This window comes from Rattus norvegicus, chromosome 3 (assembly GCF_036323735.1).
Source record: "Rattus norvegicus strain BN/NHsdMcwi chromosome 3, GRCr8, whole genome shotgun sequence".
In the NCBI taxonomy this organism is placed as follows: domain Eukaryota; kingdom Metazoa; phylum Chordata; class Mammalia; order Rodentia; family Muridae; genus Rattus; species Rattus norvegicus.
In genome coordinates this window covers 179,143,909-179,165,043 of record NC_086021.1, presented here as the reverse complement: position 1 = coordinate 179,165,043, position 21,135 = coordinate 179,143,909, and the positions used below count along the sequence as shown (strand labels likewise).

At 47.7% G+C, this 21,135-nt stretch overlaps 1 protein-coding gene and 1 long non-coding RNA gene across 4 annotated transcripts in view; both read right to left on the bottom strand.

The window, feature by feature from the left end:
* Tshz2 (teashirt zinc finger homeobox 2) overlaps window positions 1–21,135 on the bottom strand; it is a 446,931-nt gene that overhangs the window by 106,108 nt on the left and 319,688 nt on the right. The gene's annotated exons all lie outside the window — the stretch shown is intronic.
* Window positions 1,509–8,692, bottom strand: LOC120101801 (uncharacterized). 2 transcript variants are annotated; one of them, XR_005502758.2, is made up of 3 exons: window positions 5,095–8,675; window positions 4,788–4,867; window positions 1,509–3,665 (listed from the first exon to the last, which is right to left on the bottom strand). It is a non-coding gene; the product is annotated as an uncharacterized LOC120101801 (long non-coding RNA). The 2 variants fall into 2 exon arrangements; XR_010065483.1 differs by having other exon boundaries at window positions 4,788–8,692.

Genomic DNA, 21,135 nt, shown 5'->3' with positions numbered 1-21,135 from the left:
ATTCTACATCTAGCAGAGGGCTAATATCCAATATATACAAAGACCTCAAAAAGTTAGACTTCAGAGAATCAAATAACCCTATTAAAATATGGGGTACAGGGCTAAACAAAGAATTATCAACTGAGGAATATTGAGTGGCTGAGAAACACCTAAAGAAATGTTCAACATCCTTAGTCATCAGGGAAATGCAAATTAAAATAACCCTGAGATTCCACCTCACACCAGTCAGAATGGCTAAGGTTAAAAAAAAAAAAAAAAACCTCAGGTGACAGCAGATGCTGGCAAGGATGTGGAGAAAGAGGAACACTCCTCCATTGTTGGTGGGATTGCAAATTGGTACAACTACTCTGGAAATCATTCTGGAGGTTCCTCAGAAAATTGGACGTAATGCTACCTAAAGACCCAGCTATACCACCCCTGAACATATACCCAAAAGATGCTCCAACATACAACAAGAACACATGCTCCACTATGTTCGTAATAGCCAGAAGCTGGAAAGAACCCAGATGTCCCTCAACAGAGGGATGGATACAGAAAATGTACATTTACACAATGGAGTACTACTCAGCTATTAAAAACAATGACTTCATGAAATTCATAGGCAAATGGATGGAACTAGAAAATACCATCCTGAGAGAGGTAACCCAAACAAACAAACAAAAAAAAAACCCCCACACATACTATGCACTCACTGATAACTGATATTAGCCAACTTATTATCCAATATACAATCCACAGACCAGATGAAGCTCAAAAAGGACGACCAAAGCGCAGATGCTTCAGTCCTTCTTAGAAGTGGGAACAAAAATACTCACAGGAGGCAATACAGAGAGAAAGTTTGGAGCAGAGACTGAAGGAAGGGCCATTCAGAGACCGCCCCACCTGGGGATCCACCCCATATACAGACACCAAACCCAGATAATATTGCAGATGCTAAGTGCTTGCTGACAGGAGCCTGATAAAGCTGTCTCCTGAGAGGCTTTGCCAGAGCATGACCTATACAGAGGCAGACTCTAGCAGCCAATCATTGACTTGAGAATGGAGTCCCCAATGGAGGAGTTAGAGAAATGATTGAAGGAGCTGAAGGGGTTTGCAACCCCATAGGAACAACAATACCAACCAACCAGAGCTCCCAGGGACTAAACCAGCATCCAAAGAGTACACATGGACAGACCCATGGTTCCAACTGCATATGTAGCGGAGGATGGTCTTGTTGAGCACCAATGGGAGGAGAAGCCCTTGTTCCTGACAAGGCTTGATGCCCCAGTGTAGGGGAATGTCAGGGTGGGGAAGGCAGGAAGGGGTGGGTGAGTAGGGGAACACCCTCATAGAAGCAGGGGGAGAGGGGATGGGATAGGGGGTTTATAGATGGGAAGCCAGGAAAGAGGATAACATTTAAAATGTAAATAAAAAAATATCCAATAAAAAAGTCAAAAAATAAAAAGATTAAAAAAAATCACAATTGACAAGGAAAAAATCTTTCCACTCAATAAAGAAAAAGAGGTGAATTAATGAGCAGTTTGCTTTTATTTAAAAAAATTGAGTATTGGCAGATTAGAAGTTGACAAAATTGTTCTTGTCCAAATCAAATGTAAATCGCCCGTTCTTTGCTTCTCTCTCTGGGTTGTAATTGAAATGTTACATTTTTATTTTAGACTGACAAATGAAAACAAAATCACACCCAGAGACATTCAGAGGCCAAAAATTATGGCTGGAGCCTCTGAGAAAGTCATTCTACAACAGCTGGGATCCTTGGATCCTGGCTTATCAAAACTCAACTATTCCAGGGCCAGAGAGATGAGCTCAGAGGGTGACCAGGCTTGCTGCCAAACCTGGTGACTTGAGTTCAATCCCTGGGACCCACATGTTGGAAGGAGAGGGCTAACTTTTAACAGGTTGTGTTAACAGGTTGTGCAGGCACGCATGCACAGATACAATATATACATAAAAATAGAAGTTGAAGAAGAGAACAGTTCTAAAGAAAAAGATTTGGTCAGGGAGCATCACCTTGAGTCAGACTGGTTTCCTAGTGTCTGTTTCATACACCAGGGAATATCATCATGGCCATAGGTTACAGAGCATTCCAACAAAGGCAGGATTTCCCTTGTGGAATGTTAGCAGAACCCACCAGATGTATTTCCTTTTTGTGGAAAAGGATCACCATTTTCAGCACTCAGAGCCGTGTTAGCATATACAATGTGTATTATTTATGCCTTGTCTGTAAGGAGTGCCAGACAGTTCTAGGTGCTGCAGAAATGGAACAGGAACAGTAACATTTTGACTTGGCAGTGACTATTTGGGTGGGCCTTGGACACAATGCAACATGGTATTTATATGTAGCATGCAATGCTGTGTCCACACAGCTAAGCAGAGAGAGTCTCTGACATGGCATTTGTCCGAGGCTAGCCAGGGATTCTTGGCCGAATGTGCTTTTCCTTACAAAACCACTGAGGCGGACAACTGCGAGAGATGGTACCATTCTGAGGTCCGTCCAAATTTAAATTCTGGGTGTGCCTCCAAACCATGTTCTTTCTTCAAATGAACACTGTCATGGAGACATGGGAAAGAACCCCACTGACAAACACCACCCTGCACCTAAGGGAAGTCATTTGTGACAGCCTGGAAAGGGTCTCCGAGATGCCCACTTTCTAATCCCGCAGCCTATGAATGACAGAGGGTCTCTACCCAAGCCACTGTAGATTAGGAGAAAACAAGATGATTCAGGTTCTCCAGATGGCCCAGTGTCATCCCAAGACCCCATGCCATAGGAAGGCAGGAGACTCTGTGTCATTAGTAAGTGACAGAACAGGATGACAGAATTCAAGGAAGAGTCAAGAAACTCCACTCAGTTTTCTATGTATGTGTCTCTGTGTGTGCACATGTGCAGCTATCTCTGGTGGCCAGCAGAGGGCAGCAGACCCCTTAGATCTACAAGTGGTTGTGTGGTGCCTGATAGGGGTGCCAGGAACTGAACTCTGGTCCTCTGGAAGCACAGTGAGTGTGCTTAACCTCAGAAGCAACCATATCTCCAGTCCTTAACAAACTGATTCCTTAACAGAAATTATTTTTTGAGTATCCCTCTTTCAGATCTTTGAAAGCCAGGTGATACTAAACTGACTCATTCACATCTCTTATAAGAAGAACTCACACCACGAGGGCCTCAGCGTGGCCCCAGGCATTGCCTGTTGCATGCAGGTATTAACTAGTGTAGCCCCCGAGAGAACTCTTGAGTGTTCTTGAGTGGGAAATTGAAGCACAGTCTTACAGTTAGTGGCGAGTTAGAACTCAAACCCAAGGAGGCTGGCCCAGACGTCCCCCAGTTTGCTCCCTTCTGTGTTGGTACATCCAGGTACTTAGCCCAGCTCGGAGTCACAGAGCAACTTAGCCCACGAACAAAGCCAGATGCCAGCTAACATAGAGGCTGTGGAAGTAGGCCAGGTCACTCCGCTGAGTTAAACTGCTTTTGATGTATGATCGAGTGTGGTTATGATGATTATGAGCTCGTTAGCTCTCGAGCCTTGTGGGGCTCGTAAGGCAGCTCCCGAAGACGCTCTGCAGAAAGCCTTTGCAGCAGCAGCAACCGCTGGAATGAATATTTCATCTTCCCGGGGGAGACCGCTTTGAAGAAAAATGTCTGTTACTCTGGGCACCCTGAGCTCATCTGCCTAAAAACAAAAAGAAAACTGGGGGTGATGAGGCAGATAGATTGTCACCCCGAGACTACACAGAACACAAGTTAAGGCTGGCCACACAGCTAGCCCTTCTCTCCCACCCAACTATTCTACAAAGAAAAAAAAAAGTACAGGTCGATATCAGTTTGGCTTTGTTTTTTAAAGTCTCCCTCCTTCCTTCCTTCCTTCCTTCATTCCTTCCTTCCTTCCTTCTTCCCCTCCCTCCCTCTCTCCCTTCCTTCCTCCCTCTCTTCCTCTCCCTTCCTTTCTTCTTCTACTTCTTCCTCCCTCTCTCTCCTCTCCCCTCCTTCCTTCCCTCCCTCTCTCCCTCCCTCCTGTCCTCCCTCCCGCCCTCTCTCTTTCCGTCTCTCTTTTATAAACTGAAAGAAACACAGTCACCACTAGCATTTTCCAGCTGCCTTTCCTTAGCCACAGTTTTGCTTGCCTGGATATATATATATATATATATATATATATATATATATATATATATATATATATATGATAGCTTTCACGCGTCCAGTCTGTATTTACAGGATACCTACTACGCGCCTGGTATCGTTCTTGTTGAAGAAAGAACAGGTAAGGCTTTTCTGTGGGCCACACACAGCAGCCCCACCCTTGCCTTCATGAACACAGCCCATTTGCGTAGCTTGTCATCACGTGGGTGCCATTTGGCTGCACTACATCTACAAACATTCCTGTACACAGGGTTTTACACTTTAAATTCTTTAAAAACGTTTCAAAGAGCTTTCAACTCTTCTCGACACATACACTGGAGTGGAATGACCAAGTTGTGTGGTAAATTCATTTTAAACGTATCAGGGAGTTGCTGGATGGACCCCTCCCTTAAAGCCACTCCACTCGTATGAATGACCCCCGTATGTATGAAATGTCCTGACAGACAGGTTCACAGTCTCAGAGAGTACATGACTGGCTCCCAGGGGACCAAAGGGGAGAAATGGGTCTCATGTGTGGAAACGTTCTGAAATGAGATGGTGGTTTGGATGCGCACTTCACGTGGCTAAAACAAGGTCGGGCTCAGCGGTTAAGGGTATGTCCTGCTCTTGCAGAGGACCAGAGGGAAATTCTCAGCACACATATGGGGCATCTCACCACTGCTTGTAACTCCAGATGCAGGAGGGCCAACACTTTCTTCTGGTCTCCGAAGGCGCTCACATTCCCTCTCTCCCTCTCTTAAAAATACAACCCAAAAGACCAATTCTGTATCATACACATTCTACCCCAATTAAACAAAACAAAACAGAAAGATCAAAAGATCTGACAAGGTCCTAATCTTATGGGGCACATAGGTTAATGACTGAAGACCGGCCAGAGAGAAATCAATATCTCATACAGTGTATTCATCTGTGCTCTGACAGAAGAGGAGCTGGGGAAGCACTTGGGTAGGATTCGTTGCTACCTGACTGGCCGTGGCGGGACACAGGACATTGAGAAGATGGAGAGGCAGGGAGTCCAGCTGGGGCTGTGACATTATGATGTCACATGTAACATTATGATGTCAGGGGTATTCAGTCAGGGGGTTCTTTCACACTAGGGAGATATATATAGAATTTGTAGATAGTTCTAGTTGGCATGATCTAGAAGGGAGCTTACCACCAGCTTCTAGTGGGTAGGAGCTGGGTAGAGCCGGTATTCCTCCATTTTCCAACAAAGAATTCCCTGGCCTGAAATGACCTCAGTGAACTGGGCTGAGACACCCTGACCTAACCGTGCAGATCCAAGGCTTTAAATCTGCTGAAAGAGAACCCCAGCCAGTTTTATACAGCATGCAGGCTCAGGGGTTGTTCTCTGTGAGACATCTGGAACTGGGGGTGTGGCTTTGACCTCTCTGTCTGCGCCCTGAGAAAGACAAAGGTTCAGCCAGTTGACCATGAGAGTTGAGAACATCCACCACACTCAGTGTCCTGACTTACATGACTCAGACCTGGAATTGGGTGTACTAGGGTGTGGGAAATTCTGCAGGAAAACCTACAATTCTTATCCAAGGGCAGGTTTTAGCAAAAGCAGAGTATCTGTGCCCTATGCCCTAGTGGAAGCGCCTTTTCTCATGATAATTTAAGATGGACGCTGTCTTCCCACTCTCCCTCCTCCTCTGTGGGTTGAATCTACCAGACCCTGCATTCTAACCAGGAATCGAGGCCGGAAGAGATGAATTCACAGAAGAATCAGCGGCCGTGGTGCCTGGGCTTCCTTCGGGTTGCCATAGAGGCTTTCCGTGCAAACCCGCTACAGCCACAATAAGATATTTACTGTCTTTATCGGAAGATCAAACCCACCCACGGATGTCACATTGCTCAAATTCCATCAGTAGATCAGACAAGCTGTCTCTGGGAAGAGGGCATTCCAGCCAGCAAGTTCAAAGCGCACTGGCTTCGAGGGCCGGTCCCTTCCTATTTTCTGTCACGCACCCTGAGCCTTTGTTGTCTCCGCACTGCTGATAAATCAATCCATCAAAAAATTTCCTCAGTGAAACTCAATCAAGAAAGGTCATGTCAGCGGGAGAGGAACAGATTAAATTAGCATCAAATTAGACATGGAAAGTGAGTTCTGTCAAAATCATCGCAGCGCTCAGCACAATTAGAATATGTTAATTATGCATTTCATTAAGGTGGATGTGAGATGAAATGTCACTGGGGTAGGCATCCGAAAAAGGGAAGATTGCCAGGCACAACTTTCTCTAGACAATGTGTGACACCTTCATTACCATCAAGAATCGCGAGTCTGCCGTGACTTTTTCTGTAAAGGATTAAACCATTAACTGTTTGCTGGCTCCTCTCATTCGTGCAAAGGGGGGGGGGGTTCCCTATCCTCAGAGCGGACCACGCCCTTCCAAGGGGCTGTCTTGCTCTTGGACCGCCATGGCCCCGGGGGCTGCTGGGAATGCCCGGTGGGCAACGGGGAGGTGGCTGGCTTTAATGAACTCCTTGGAATCCTGCCACTGCCTTAGGGGTGGTGGGATGCTGGGGATGGAGAGGAGAGAGAAATGAGGGGTGAGGATTACAGAGGGAGGGGAGGAGGGGCGAGGATCTTGGCCCCAGTCTTGGGGATGAAAGATATAATCAACATAATGGGGAAGGGGCGGGGGAATCCGATTTCTAAATGCGCACCCAGCAAACTCTCATTTGGTGAATTCTTTTGCAGTCGCTCTGAGTCATGGTTAGTTACCACGAGGCTCTGACTTGTAGCGAGGCAGCTTCATCAGATGCTGCTCAGGGGCTCAGCATAGAAGGCAGAGAGTCTGAGCAGCCCATTCCTCTGAGACTACGGTTTGGTCCGCCCCACCCCGCCTCTTTTCTTTTTTAAAACCATGGCTTTCTACGTCAGGGGAAGGACAGGAGGGGGCTCAGGGTGGATTTTTCCTGATCTAGATTCCTCAGGTAATTCCTTTCCTCCCTCCCACCATGAGCCAAGCATCCAACGTTCCAGATCAACCTAGTTCTTTAGGAAGGGCCTGGTGGTGCCTCATGGAGAGAATCTCCTCCATGTTCTCGTTTCTCTTGCACAGGTTGTCTGTCTCTTGGCAGGGGAATCCCTGATCCCAGCCTCTCTGTCCCCTGTTCGCGCTGCCTTCACATCCACAGAGCGCATGCGCACGTGCGCCCCTCCCACCTCAGAGCACATATCTCTGGGGTTCATCTACCTCAAGTCAAAATGAACATGACTTCCGGCAGGAAGTGTCCCTCACTGCCCTTGCTTCCCTACATCTCTCCAGGAGCTGCCTCCTGGGCGCTTGGGATGCTGGATTTGACAGAACTTTCCAGAGTTAATATTTACTCTTCACACCCAAATGACATATCCTCCCTCCTCTCTCTCACACACAAAATTAACATATTATATTGATGATGGCCCATTGCAACAGACATGTACACGTATGACCTTTCCAAAGTTGGGCCTACCCTTTCCTGTAAGAAGAGCTCAGACACATCTTTTGCAATACAGCCAACTGGGATCCATCTCCTTTTATTTAAAGATGTATTTAAATTTATAAGATTTATTGCCCGGTTGGGGATTTAGCTCAGTGGTAGAGCGCTTGCCTAGCAAGCACAAGGCCCTGGGTTCGGTCCCCAGCTCCGGAAAAAAAAGAAAAAAGAAAAAAAAAGATTTATTGCTGTCTTCAGACACACCAGAAGAGGGCATCAGATCCCATTACAGATGGTTGTGAGCCACCATGTGGTTGCTGGGATTTGAACTCAGGACCTCTGAGAGGAGCAGTCAGTGCTCTTAACCACTGAACCATCTCTCCATCTCCATCTCCTTTTATACTTAAGGTCCTATCATGCCACGGTCCTACTTTCTCCCTCCTGCATGTCCTGAAGGAGGACTACCTGATTCCATTTACCTGATTCAGACCTTCTTCCTTCCTTTTCTCTTTTCTCTATTTTGTTTTTCACTCTGCTTTTTAAAAGTCAATGAACAGCTCTTGGCTGGAATGTTAAGGCAACTGACTCTGTCCCGGAATTCCTCAAGAGAAATGCTCATCAAGAACGAACCTGATCCAGCAAAACTCTCCAGTTTCCTCTGAAATGTCGTGGGAATGGCATTCTTCAGCACCCACGTTTGTGGAGAGGATACAGTAGAATGTAAAAAGCCTGGTACCTAACTATGTTAAATCGTCAGTGCATTGTGATGGAGATAATGGTGGTGGTAATGATGATGTTATTGATTACTAATGATAATGATGGAAATGGGGATCACACGCGCGCGCGCACACACACACACACACACACGCGCGCGCGTGCACACACATGCACACACACGCGCACACACGGATACACACATACACATAGACACACTCACATGCATGCACGCACATACATGCACGCACACACACGTGCACACACACGCACACCACACACGCACACGCATGCATGCACACACACACACGCACACCCCGTCTTACTGGTCTTACTCTGTATCCCTGGATGGCCTAGAACTCCCTAGACTAGGCTGGCCTTGAATTCACAGGAGTCCCACTTCGAGTTGCTGAGATTAAAGGCACGTACCTCCACGCCCTGCGGGCAGTGACAATCTTTAGTTGGCGTCTTTGCAGTGTCACAGGCCAGTCTACAGTCTACCCTGCCCGTACTGCGTCCACAGGAGTCTCTGAGTTTATGGGGAGGGAAGATAGCGCCGGCTCTCGCGGCCCATTTTAAATTTCGGGTGAGAACAAGAACACACTTGGGGGGCTGGGAACTCGCGGCAGGCAGAGACACTGCAGAGCTCCGAGATCTCCGACTGAATCTTTGCCAGTAACAAAGCCCCAAATGAATTGCAAGGAAGTTGACAAGGGATGCTCAGTCAAGAGTTCCGCCGGAGCCTGGGATGGGCTATTAATTCCTGGCTCTCCTTCGTGTCTCATTTTCTGAGCTTCATTTAATTTTTAAGATCACCTGGGGCCCAGCCTGTTAGAGAACGGAGGCCCAGCAAACTGACTCAGGAGCCAGCCCCGATTTGATGGAGCCGCTGCCTCACCTCGCTGTGAGAGCAGGTGGGAGGGGAGGGGAGAGGGATGCCTGGTAAAGATGCTTCCTCCCAGCCTGCCTGGCCCTTGTCAGCACCACCATTGATATTAAAATCAAGGGTTGGCACAGAGCGACTGGTATGGCTGGCAGAATTCCAGACTGGCTCTGATGAGCCTCACCTGGGCTAATTACTTTTTTTTTTTTTTTTTTTTTTTTGCAAATCCTGCCAGGCAGGTTGGAGTTGCCAACTGGTCAAACAGAATGATTGTTGATGGCGCCCGGGGTTGCTCAGCGGGGGAGATTTCCCTCTACCTGCGGTAGCTGGAATGGAAATGGAAAGACTGGGGGCTTGGGCTATTCCCTCGTGTGGCCACAGAACCGGAAAGAAATGAAAAGTGTGGAGTCTGGGTGGTATCTAGCGCCCCCACCACCCTAAGTTTGTATGCATCTGCTGGTCTGTGGTGGTTGGACTGAGGAGTGTCCCTCCTGGGCTCCCGTATTTGAGCGGTTGGTCTCCAGTTGGTGGCGCTGTTTGAAGAGGGTGTGGAGCTTCTAGGGCGTGGTATCTTGGTGGAGGAAGTACCTCGGACGGGGTGGGCTTTGGGGGTTTATGATCTCATCCCACTTCCTGTTTGTTCTCTGTCTTCCTGCTTCCTGTGTCTGGTTGTGACGTCATCGTCCAGCTCTGAGATGCGGCGACCGTGTTTGCCCCACTGTTACTGACATCCAGACCTCTGAAACCGGAAGCCAAAATGAAGTTTCTTAAGTGGCTTTGGGTCAGAGTGTTCTATCATGGCAACGGAGAGGAACCATAAGCAATTCTGTCAAGTATTTGGTCACAGTGACACATCACCAAGGGGAGGGGTCTGAGAAGGTGTCCGCTAAGAGGTGATGGCCAAGTGTGTTGAGTGACCATGGGTGGGATCCCGGAGCAACAAGAGGACTTCACGGACTGCCTGCGTGTCACCCAGCAGCCTCTTTACCCCGACAAGATGAGGTTGTCAATGCAAACGTTGACCCTGCTCAGGTCACGAGTTAGTGTGCTGAAAGAGGTTAAGAACGAGAACGGGGCGAGGGGTAGACTCACACCCTCTGAAAGGTTCTCAGTTCCCTGCGAACCGGAACTTGTCTCCAATAAAAGTAAAGTGACTTACAACAAATAAGTGTGAACATGGGTGATACAAGCCAGGGTGTCTGTTGTCTGCTTTTGAGACAGGGTCTTACGACGCAGCCCTCGCTTGTCTGGAACTCACACCAGACCAGGAGGTGTCTCCTCTGCAACGGTCCTGTCTCTGTCTTCACGGGCTGGGGTGACAGATATATCCCATGTGGTGCGGACATTCAACTTCTCAAGGGTGGGCTGAATAAGCCCTTTTTCTTCTATAGAGTCGCCAACCTCACGTATTTCATTACAGACATGAACAGCAGACTCATAATATACCATAAGCCACAGTTGCAGGAACACGGGCAACGCAGTGCTGAACTTACAATGAGTAAACAGGCAGGGCAGGGCCTTCATTCCAACCCAGGACCTCCACTGTTCTGACTCAGGGCTACCTCGTCCTGCCTCTCAATGACCACTTGTGTTCTCCTGGTGGATTTAAAGATTGTGTGTGTGTTTATGTGTATATGTATGTGCATGTATGTATGTGTGTATGTGTTTATGTATGTATATGTATATATGTATGTATATGTGTATGTATATGTTTGTATGTGTGTGCATGTGTTTGTGTGTATATGTATATGTATGTATATGTGTCTGTATGTGTGTATGTGTATGTGTGTGTATTTGTGTGCATGCATGTGTATTTATGTGTGTGTATGTGTTTGTACCTGTATATGTGTGTATGTGTATGTGTGTATATTCGTGTGTGTGTATGTGTGTTTATGTTTATGTGTGTATATGTATGTGTGTACATATGTTTATGTATGTGTGTGTATGTATTGTGTATATGTATGTATTGTGTATATGTATATGTGTGTTTACGTGTGTGTATGTGTGTGTGCATGTGTGTGTTCATATGTGTGTGCATGTATGTGTATGTATATGTGTATGTATATGTGTATGTATATGTGTATATGTATGTGTATATGTGTATGTGTCTGTATGTGTGTATGTATGTGTATGTGTGTGTATTTATGTGCATGCATGTGTATTTATGTGTGTGTATGTGTTTGTACCTGTATATGTGTGTATGTGTATGTATGTGTATATATTCGTGTGTGTGTATGTATGTTTATGTTTATGTGTATATATGTATGTGTGTACATATGTTTATGTATGTGTGTGTATGTATTGTGTATATGTATCTATTGTGTATATGTATGTATTGTGTATATGTATATGTGTGTTTACGTGTGTGTATGTGTGTGCATGTGTGTGTTCATATGTGTGTACATGTATGTGTATGTATATGTGTATGTATATGTGTATATGTATGTGTATGTGTATATGTGTGTATGTGTGTTTATGTGTGTGTGTATGTGTATGTGCCTGTGTGTGTACGTGTATGTATGTGTGTATATGCGTGTGTATGTGTATGTATGTGTGTGTATATGTGTGTAGTCACACAAATGTATGGAGGGCATTAATTGTCTTCTATCACTTTCCATCTATTCCTTTGAGGCAGGGTCTCTCCTTGAACCTGGGGCTTGTGCTGTCTTGGCTACATAGAAGCCAGTGATCCCCCACATTCTCTTATCTCTGTCTACCTTGGCATTGGGGTTATAAGTGGGAACGGGAGGCTTGTGTTGTTGTGTGGGTGCTGGGATCAGAACTCTGGTCTTTAGGGCTGCACAGGAAATGCTCTTGGCCATGGGGCCACCTCTCCAGCCCGTGAATTTACTTTATAGCTCAGACCCCACAACACTGGTACCATCTGGAGGCTGGCTCGGCTGCCGAGGGTGGAAGGGGGAGTTTCCCTCTTTGGGAACCAGTGTCACTTGATTATCCTGAGTAATGAACAGCAGGACCCTCACCTGAGCAGCACACGCTGTTCAGCTTCTCACACTCATTAAATGTCCAGTGACTAAACAGCTCAGGGGAGATGCTAAGGGCTGCCCTGCGATGCCACTCACGGCTGAGCTTCCTGTACCTGCCCTCCTATGGATGCCAGGAAACTTAACACTTTGCCTCCCACCTCCTTTGCTGCTAGGAGTGGTCATGTGACTGTTTCCTCCTTTAAGGATGAGCAAGGCAAACCGGGTTAGAAGTTATCCTTTCATTTCCTAATGAAGGCTGCTCTGAGAGCAAAAGGACTCTTCACATGCCTGGCGTCCGGTGGCTACACAGAACCTTCCCCCGCTCTCCTCATCTCACCCTCCACAGAAGCTACTTCCCAAACCTAGAGGAGGATGAAGCCAGTTTCCTTTTTACAGTTGCTGAGAATATTACAGGCATCAAAATCCCTTAGACTCCCTGCACCGATTGTGGGTTCTTCCAGTGACAGGACGAGCTGTCTCCTGGGCGTACATACACAGGGCTCGTGCAGTAGGAGCTCCTGCAGTAGTGAGTTTGGGAGCTTCGCTTTGCAGCTAAGACTCCGGCTGACTGGTGAGTGAGGGGGGAGGTGATTTTCCTTCTTGATGCCAGAGAGAAGTAACCAAGGCTCCCTTCGCCCTGCTTTCAGAGAAGAGGAGGCAGATTTGAAAGGTAGACCATGACCCATTCATTCCTTTCCTTCTTGGACGTCTGCCCTTAAGTCAGCACAGACTCCCCCCCTCCCCACCCCGCCCCCATCCTTCCAGAAGAAAATGACAGAGATCTTTCCCCCATGCAGAGGAACCGGTGGGATGAGATTTCTCCAGCAGGGGTTTCTGAGGCTCTCATCTTTGACGGTTAACACTGCCAACAGGACAGGTCCTAGAACCACCCAAGAGACAGACCTCTGGTGTGTTTGTGAGGTTATCAGGACTGGATTAAATGAGGTTGGAAGGCCCATTTGATCGTGAGGGGCAGCGTCCCATGGGCTGGGGTTCTGGGCTGAATTAAAGTGAGTGAGTTGAGCAGCAGCGTTCGTCTCTCTCTGCTTCCTCACTGCAGATGCAGAGTGACCAGCTGCCTCACCTTCCTGGCTGGGACGGCCACCTGCACCCTTGGACTAGGAACAAAAATAAACTGTTCTTCCCTAAGTTGCTTCTGTTGACATTTCCATCACAGCAATGGAAGAGGTGACACAGTGCAGAAGCATCATCTCCAGCATCCAAGACCCCAGGCCACACTTCTTCCCCTTGGTTACATGTTGGAGACGCAACCCGTGTAACGTATGTTGAAGGCTGATCGAGGGAAACCCAATCATGGAGCTAAGGACTGGGCTGTGACACCCAAGCTCCTTCCACCAGTTGTTCCTCTCTCCCTTTCTAAGGAATGCTCAGAGTCATGGCCTTTCAAGGGCTTTAAAAAGTGATCGAAGTCAGCTGTCCAGCTCTTTCCTCAAAATACCCAATTCTATTAACTGGTCTCTGTTTCTCCCCGGAGCAAGAGACTCAGTACTCTCCAAGAAGGTTAATTGGACTTTCAGAAAAGAATTTTTTTCTTGTAAAAGATTTTATTTATTTTCATTTTTTTCTTTTTTTTTTTCCGGAGCTGGGGACCGAACCCAGGGCCTTGCACTTGCTAGGCACCACTGAGCTAAATCCCCAACCCCTTATTTATTTTATGTATGTGAGTACACACTGTCGCTGTCCTCAGACCCACCAGAAGAGGGCATCGGATCCCATTACAGGTGGTTGTGAGCCACCATGTGGTTGCTGGGAATTGAACTCAGGACCTCTGGAAGAATAGTCAGTGCTCTTAACCATCTCTCCAGCCTGAGCCATCTCGCCAGCCTGAGAATCTTTTTTTTCAATCAACACAGCAGCACAAGGCTTTGTTCTAGAACTTGGGGACTGACTGTTGAGTAGCAAGTGCCATATTTGACTTCCTGACCCTTACAATGGAGAGAAGCCGGACACCTTGCATAGACCCCAGCTCTGGGGAGGAACCTGGGGGTGGAATCACCCACACACGTGTGGCTAACTCATGAGTGGCCGGACAGACAAGGTTTGCAGCTCAGCTCTCCTGACACAAAGGCTTTGAGCTACAGGACAAATGGAGGTTCCATGTCACATGACCCAGCCAGGGCTACTAGAGAGACTTCACTACAACAGCACAAACCTAAAAACATCATCAATATTACGTACCAGCTGTATTTATAAACCGGGACACCTATAACCTCAGACCCCAGTCAGCCTCATTCAACATAAACGTTATACCTTGAATCCAGACACTCCTGGCAACCCTGTCTGGAGGGAAAGGCTCTATACGACCCCAGCCCTCATGTCCTTTCTTCTTTGCAGTTAAGGTCTGAGAACCTTGTCTTACAGCAGGTGTTTCATACACGGCCTGTCTCCTGTGGTAGTGGGATGGGGGCCTGGCGAAGGAGCTCTGTGTGCTTCACATAAGGGTTAGACAGTGGTCAGACATTTGAACAAACATACACCACGTTTTCTCTTATCATCTGCTTTGGGGGGTGGTGGTGACACATATTTGTACTTACCACCCTTACCAGTGGCCCCCCCATCCTTTCCAAGGTTCTTTAGATGTGGAGGTGTTGAGGTTTTGGGGGAACAATGGAGAGATATAAGATATCCAACTCCTATCCTAACATCTTGGCGACAGGATTTGAGGCTCAGTGTCCAGCGCTGCATAAAATCAGAGTGGGGACTCACGCCTGTAAATGCAGCCTTTGGGAGGGAGGGGTGAAAACATTAGAGGTTCGCAGCCATCCCCTTCTTCACCGTAAGTTTAAGGCCAGCCTGAGTTATATGAGATCCTGCCTCAAACAAAACAAAACAAAAACACTATCTGTACTGAAATGCTTACAGTGTGAATTTATGCTGGGTCATTCCTCTCTCTCTCTCTCTCTCTCTCTCTCTCTCTCTCTCTCTCTCCCCTGTTCCCCCTTTCTCTGTTTCTTCCTTTCTCTCTTTTTTCCCCAATGGATATTACTGATTCTATTAAAAATAAAGTTCTTACTCTTTTGGGGTTTGCTGTTCATTTCAGAACAAATGTGGAAGTGACCAGGGGTCTCCTCCTGACTGTCTTCTTCCTCCCTCCTCACAACCTCCCTCCTTACTGCCTCTTTCCTCCCTTCTTGAGGTCATTCTCCCCATAACAGCCTAGATTCTGGACAGTGTTTATGAGAATTCCATGTGGAGATGACTTTCTGGTTAATAACACTTATGTGGTTATGGTGAGCTGTGCCACTGAATGCCAGAGCCATGATACTGAAGTTGGTGGGGTGATCAATGAAGTGGGGGAGGGGGAGGGAGAGAGAGGGAGAAGAGAGAGGGACAGAGAGACACACACATGGGGGGGAGAGAGAGAGAGAGAGAGAGAGAGAGAGAGAGAGAGAGAGAGAGAGAAAGAGAGAGCGCATGAGCGCCAGTCTTTCTGGCAATCACTTTGACCAGAAATGATGTTCAGTATTTGGTCACAGAGAACAGACCTCACCCCATTCCTCCATGCTGCTTCGAGGAAGCAGAGAGAGGACAAATTTTAAAGTTATTTCTGCAGTTCACAGCATCTGCATGGTGAAGGCACTTCCTAGAGCGTCGTAAGTTGGAGCCAGAGAATTAAAGCTCAGGCTGTTGGATTCCTGCCCCAGGCCCAGATCTAGACAAAACAGCCTCAGCAGACAGTTGCCTTTCGGGGTTTTAAAGTTCAGCAGGAAATGAGACAGAAGTTGAGGCTCCTTGGCAAGAGTCTTCACATAACAGGGAAATATCCCTGGTTTGCAAGAAGCTTAAAACTCCTCGGATGAGAAGAGTCCGACCTTGGATTTATGGTTCAAGCCTTCCGCACAGAAACAGTGCTTGCTGGGGTGCTAAGTTCCTGGCTGGGGTGATCAGTTCTGAACCCATTTCATTTTATAGACACCATTAACTGCGGTCCATTGATCTGCCCACTCTCCGATTAGTCCCGCCCACCACCGGTGAGTGCAGAATTTCCAAAGGCAAACTAGGGGTGGTTTTAAAAGCCCAGCGTTTTCCTAATTGACAGCACACATCCAGCTACGAAATGATGGAAAGTGATGTAAAAAGGAAACCATAAGAAAGGTAAGTAGAAGGGAAAGCAAATATCCTAACGTCCACGGAAGGGTTGCTGTGATCAATCACCAGATTTAGACAGGAGCTTCCTGGCAGCCAGGGACAAAAGGGCCCATGCCACGGTCAACCTTCTTAATGATCAGAATGAAAAATGTTAGAGATGAAATCCCTCATCACAGACGCCATAGAGGGAATGATCAATTATGAATGGCATGTGAACGATCAATCACTTAGCCAAGACGCAGAGGCCGGGGTAAGCGCACCATTTTTGTTAGGCTCTGATGTGTAACGTTATTGCAAAAAGCGAAGCCATAGCCTACTGTGGAATAAGTCTGAGAAGGACACACTATCAACTGTTTACACGCAGTTGAGTGTTTACATAGATTTCTCCTAAGACAGCACAGACAGAGCACGTCGGGAGTCACAGCTAATTCCTGGCATCCCAGTGATGTGAGCCGGTGTACTTCCTGGTCACAGCCGTCCAGACCTCTGAGACAAGCATGTTGTCTTAGCTCCGCCTTTATCATACCATGGGCTCTTCCTGGGAACCCCGGAGGCGCCCCATGTCGCTTCCTGTTCACCGTGGAGTTCAGATCTCAGAGTGACCGCCTTCCACTTGTTTTCAAGTCCCCAGGGCTGTGGCCTCAGTGCCTCTCTGTCCCTTCAATGCCAGGTTCACGCTGGCCTTGGGGTGTTGGTCATTGATGTACTTGGCAAACTGACCACTCTCCACTGCCGGGGTCACAGTGGGCAATGGCTCTGTAGTCTTCCTGTTTTCGTGTTTCCACTCAAAGCCTATCACATACCCGGGCCATCTTGTCTATTTCCTTTCTTTGAACTAGGTTCTAAGGTCCTTAGCAGAAAGGTTCTCTAATGACAATTTAATGCTGATACTGTACTCAGAAAACATTTTTAAAAAAAAAAGTCTCCCTCTATATGTATGTATGTGTATATATGTGTGTATATATACATATATATATACTCACATATATGTGTGTGTGTGTGTGTACATGTGTGTAGGGTGCATATATGCGATGGCATGCATGTGGAGAATAATACTGTTCACATTGTTTGAGACAGGATCTCCTTATTGCTTGCCTCTGTGTTCACCAGGTTTGATGATCTCCTTATGGGAACGCAAGGATCGCAGGTATCAGCTGCTGTGTCCTGTTAACTGTGAGTCCTGGGGAATCTGAATCCTGGACCTTGGGCTTGTGTGGCAAGTGCTTGCCCTTTGATCTATCTCCCTACACCTCCCGAGTCCCAAGTCAATCACTACTATACAGTGAATGACAGAGAAAACAGCCAATCACAGGGCTTGAATTATGTCTCTAGAAGACAGCCTTTAACTACTCTTCATAGGTCTTCCTGGTAGGTTCTGGACCATGAATCTGGTATTTTCTAGTATACCAGCCACTCTGGGTCCCAAGAGTCCCTTGACATCTCAGAATGTGTGCTAGGATGTTTCTTTGCGGGAGAGATTGACCCGTGACTCCTGGGTTCTACAAACAGAGGGAACCTGGGCGGGTCATCAGGACTGGTGGTGTCTATAGTGGCATGGACGGTGTCCTAGGAGATCATGGCTCATGTGTAGCCTCCATTTTAGCCCCAACCACTGCATGGACAGTATCCCAGCTCTGGGTTTCTACGGCTTCCTCAGTTTCAAATACTCCCTGTGATACACTGTGCTCCAAATATCCTGTCCTCTGATTCTCCCAAGGACACCCAAATCCCACTTGTCAGCCCTAAGGATTCTAATGTTCATCTTAGCAAAATCTCGTAATTGTAGGCCTGTCTACTTCTGTCAACTTGCAAGACACACAGCCTGTGGTTGTCCCTGACTGTCAGGACTGTCGACACCAGCTTACTGGTGTAAACTTCGGAGTCCTCCATGGACCCTCAGCTCTGCAACCTTCTTAGAATGCCTCTCTCAGACCCTGCCAGGGCTGGGCCCCTGTCATCTGTGCACCACCTAAATGTCCCCCTGCAGAGTGAACTTCATGGATGACCATTTCCCAAGCTCTGGTCACCTTCTGGTGCCCCTGGTGGTAGAAAGTCTTATCACTAGGCCAAATGCCAGAGCATTTTGTGATTTGCACAGTGGGTGGGGTAGAACTTGCAGATGACTATGCTGGCCTGCGATGTTGGAAAGTGGGTTGGCCACATCTTCCTTAAGTGTTGTAATCCAGGCAAAGTACTGAACATTCCTGGCCCGTGGTAAGCATCAAATAACCAGCGCTATTGATTCTTGTTAATTTTGTTATAAATTGTACAAGTGAATTTTTTTATTTGGCCATTCCGCAATGCCTAGAATGTTAAAAATGTTCAGGAAATGCCAGGAATCTAAACGAATGGATGATCGCTCTGTGCTAAACCGTTCTGACCCCTGGGACCGGTCAGATCTCAGCCTGGGCCTAGCAGCTCTTCCTTCCTGTCCTCAGGAGAACTGCCACTGTTTCTGTCCGTGCTGCCAACTGCTGTGTCCCAAGGGAGTTCGAGATTCATCTGTTGACACCCAGCCGATCCTACCTGAGAGAGGAAACTGCTGCCACACTGGTAGCCCTGAGAAGGGACAGCAAATGCAGCTGAGGGAAGCTTTGGGGCATTCTGGGTGGTGCCTGTCCTGTGAGTTCTGGAAGGAGCTGGAGCTGTGAAAAGCCTCGGAGGCTGAGTCATAAGGCCCTGTATCCCAGAAGGAGAGCGGAGAGCCTCGCTGCATCACCTCTTGCCAGAGGGCTCACCACCCCCTTCTCCCCCCCCTCTCGTGTGTGTGTGTGTGTGTGTGTGTGAGTGTGTTTGTGTGTTATCATAGCATGCATGTGAAGGTCAGAGGACACCTTTCGGATGATCCACATACATAGCACACACACACATATGCATGTGTGGCAGAGGGTGTCTCTCTCAGCTGTCCTCCATTTTAGTTTTTGAAACAGGGCATCTCACTGAACCGGAAGCTCACCAATCGACCTGGACCGGCTGCCCAGCAAGCCCTAGAATCTTCCAATCTTCACTTCGTCGTGCTAGGGTAATGGACACACATTTCCAGGCTTGGCTCTTTTTTTTTTTTATGATTTATATACTTTTAAATGTAGGTGTCCAGGCTGTGGGTTCTGGTTCTCACATTTGCATGACAAACCCCTTACTGACTGAGCCATCTCCCAGCTCCCAGAGGGATCCTTCTAAGATAAGCTTTTCTCTCTCGCTGTGAACTTTACACAACCTTCAAAACCTACCTTGACTACGCCTCAGCCCCTCTCTTGGCGCCCCAGCCTCTCTGCGTGTGTTAACTGTTTACTCTTCTCTGAGCCCTGCTCAGCTTCCCTTCCTGTCTTCTGGTTGGCTTATTCACTTGGTCATTGGTTTACAAATACTGTCTGGGTGGGCCCACATGACATGTCAGGTCCTGTGCTCTTTAAAAGACAAAACCAAAGACAGAAGGTGAAAGTTCTTGTCACCAGGTGACTTTCAAACTGACATCCTTCCCTCCTTGCAGACCTCTTAAGGCTGGAGACACTGTCTCCACCACCATTCAGAGGGGTCCCCTCCCTTCCCCGAGAACAAGCTCTCCACTTTGCAGAACAGAAGGTGGGTCAACTGAATTCACACACACTTTGCACAAGGATGACCTGTGCAGACACAGCACTTGTGATGGATGCCTTCCTCCTTGCTCGACGGAGCACTCGTGTGTAAGAAAATCCGCACTGCTCCCTGGGCCTCAGATAGGATTCACTCCAACATCCTCCTTAGGAAAAACACTCGAATGTTGCAAAGATTTGTAGTCTCATTGCTGGGCATGTAGCTGCTAGACTCACGGCCTACTGACGTCAAAGCAGCTCTTCAAGTCTGACTGACTCGAACACCTTCAGTGTGAATCTGCTTCTGGGGTGGTAGAGGGGAGAGAGGCTAGATGCCTCTTCCTGAACCGCTAACACCTTTGTTTAGAGCATGTTGTGACCCTTCTGCCCAGCCCTGGGGCACAGACAGGCTGCAGTCTGTGTTCAGCAGAGTCCAGAGCGGTCCTTACCTTTGTCTGTGAGCTTTCTTTGGCTCGCACATGTTTAAAAGGACTCAACAGCCTCACCCCCACTTTTCCAGGGGAAGGTGACCATTTTAATCCTAGTCTTTGATTCTTTGGGATCCAGGTGAATACAACAAGTGAGACCCCCTCCTGCCCTCAACTTCCTTTGTCCCAAGCCAGGGAATTCAGTGTGGCCGAAACCTTTCTAGTCCTGGACCTCAGGCTCTTTTCACGCTGGGATATTAGCCTGGAAAACGAGACATCCTGGCGTTTGGGAGTGTCGGTGGCCTCTTCTTGGACCATTGCTTCTTGCTAAACAGCGTACTGCTTTCTGCCGCTCTTATTAAACTGAGTAACGAGCTTGCGTTCTCAGGGGGATTTGCTTCTTGAGAGGCATCAACTCGAGGCCGGCGCTGATCCCATACACTGAGGCTTTAATGGGGGCTACTGAAGATAAGATTTCTGAAATGAGGTTTTATTTGAAAAAAAAAAATAAAAAGAACAATTTAGTTGCGACGCCTGCATCCGGAGCCAGTTTTCCTTGAATCACGCATTAGGAGAAGGATGACCCAGGGCTGGGGGATGGCTCGCTTGCTGAAGCACCTGCCTCGAAAGCACGGGGACCTCCATTGGGTTCCCCAGAGCCCATCTGAGAATGGCGAGTGTGGCGATTTGCTTGTGGTCCCAGCCCCGAGGGACGGAGATCGCAGGATTGGTGGAGCCTCTCTGGTCGGCTGGTCTAGTCTAATGGATGAGCTTCAGGCCAATGAGAGGCCTTTTCTCAAGGGAAGTGGATGGAGTTCCTGACAATGACACCCAAGGCTGTTGTCCGGCCTTCACAAACACGAATGTGTGGGTGCACACACATGCA